Source organism: Poecilia formosa, unplaced genomic scaffold, assembly GCF_000485575.1.
Source record: "Poecilia formosa unplaced genomic scaffold, Poecilia_formosa-5.1.2 Scaffold26, whole genome shotgun sequence".
In the NCBI taxonomy this organism is placed as follows: Eukaryota; Metazoa; Chordata; class Actinopteri; order Cyprinodontiformes; family Poeciliidae; genus Poecilia; species Poecilia formosa.
The window spans coordinates 374,794-377,003 of record NW_006799965.1 but is presented as its reverse complement, the minus strand read 5'-3'; positions in this window follow the sequence as shown (position 1 = coordinate 377,003).

The window sequence follows — 2,210 nt, the reverse complement described above, 5'->3', positions numbered from 1 at the left end:
CCAGCGTGTCTCTTCTCCCAGCTCTCTGGCATGATGAGGCTTTACGGATGCTGATTATCTGATCTCATGTACCATTACACTCAAGCCTGTTGTGTTCCTTAGAGATTGCCTGATTTTTAATTAGAAATGCAGAAGTTGCTGCGTGGTTCTCTGACCCGTCCTTCGCCGTTTTGCATAACTGAGTAGGGTTGAACTTGGTTATTACTGCTGGATAAAACCTGCCAGAAAGGGCTCTTTTGTTGAGTTACGTCATATTTTTAGGGATAGAGCTATTTTCAATCACCAAATCATTCCTTCCACTCTGCATATTGCTTTTCTGCTAATCAGTAGAATGTTAATTAGTACCCATGAGCCACACTCATTAGGCTCAGTCCATCTTGTGCTCTTGAATGCTTTTCTGTCTCGGCGTAGGCTGGGCTCTGTTCATCAAGCCGACGGAAATGGAGTCTCTTGGTTGGTGAAAATGTAAACCAACTCCTCTAATCACACAGCTATTGATTGGCTCTTGTCTTTCTGTGAGCTGGTACAGATCATTTCAAACAGGTCTTGTAACTAATGAAAGGTATATATTGAGCAGCGTGCCTCAGTGGAGTCATTGGTCTCATTTCAGGGTCTTTATGTAGGCACACGCATTGACAGATGTTCAAGTGAAGACACGTACACACACGCGTAGCTGTGTTGGAGTAATGCACCCGTCCGAGGGTATCAAAAGGTTTTTTTGCCTCATGTCTCATATCCATCACTTTCTTGTCTTAGTCTGTCTTTCCCAGGAAACAAATTTCTCATTTGTTTCGAGCTAATTTGCCTCTTGTAAGCATTTGTTATTAGTTGAGTATTAACTGTTTCTGTCTGGCTGTAGTTCTTTACAAATAGAGAAATCCAACTTCCAGTGATGAAAGTCAAACTGCTGCAAGCAATGACATAAGGAAATCAACAAACATGAATAAACACGAATGCTCTGGAGTCTGTTTCAGTTCGTAGAGAGCGTTAACATTTCACAAATATAAACTAAATAGAAGGAACATTTTTCATCTGAATGTTTTTTTCGATAGTTTCCATGGTTTTGATGCTGGTGCACTTTATCTGTTCGTTATTCACACAGGAGAACGGGGATGTGCTAAACAAAGCCATGCAGAATGCCAAAGTCTGTCAGAATGAGAAGGATGAACCAAATCCAGCCAACTTTGTGTAAGCCTCATTGTCCTGGGCTTCCTGCTTCCTTCTCAGCCTTTGCTTTGCCAGGCTGTGTGTTTTAGTTTTACACTGAAATTTTCTTCAGGGTACAACTGAAGGAGATCTGGTAGGAATTCAATCACAGATTCTACTTCATTTATTCTTTTTTTTTTTAATAATGAGAGAAGGTAATGAAGGAAAACAATTTTTATGCAGTTCGCATTCCTGCTTTCTTCATGTTTTTTTTTTTTTGTCAGTATTTTTTCGATATGAAGTGCTGAGGTCTTGTTTTGCTTTAACCGTTCTTGTGGACGTAAATGCATCTAGACTGAATCCTCTCTGCAGCAAGTTACTCTGATGTTCTGGCAACGCTGCAGGCTAGTATAAATAAAACACAAGTACTATTATTGGTATTGATCACACTGTCTTCACACAGATGCTTGTGTGCAATTTAGATGTAAAATAATGCACGTGTTCGTCCAAAAAACAAGGAAAACATTGCAAATGACAATTTCTAGCCAGTATTTAATTTTCTTTCTGTATGGTTATTTTATAAACAGCTGAAACAACAATTACAAAAATTATCTGTAAACAAGACACACAGTGAAAGGCCCACTTAATGTGGAAAAAAACTGATTAGTTTGCAAAAGTACTATCATTGTTGTTTGCCAATATTTAAACATATTTTCTTATATTGAACTTCCTTGCCTGTTTATTTCACAGAAACAGGTGCTCTTTAAAATCAGCTTTCGTTTTCCTGACTCAGAGACTGCTCTCTGTTTTTATGTCCTCTACCTGAGAGGAAAGGTAAGAGGAGTAGACGTCTGCTTCTACCGGATCTGCAAGACTGCTTAAACCTCAAACCAGAACATTTTCAGGAAGTCTTCATGCCTCACCTTTTCTTATATTCTGCATGGTTTATGATGTTACTGTCTCACAATATAAAGTCTGCTCTTACGCCTTTGATGCGAGTTATTAAGCCATCTTACACCCAGAGGGGGTGACGGAGCTCACTCTCACTGTTGTGCCTGCTTCTC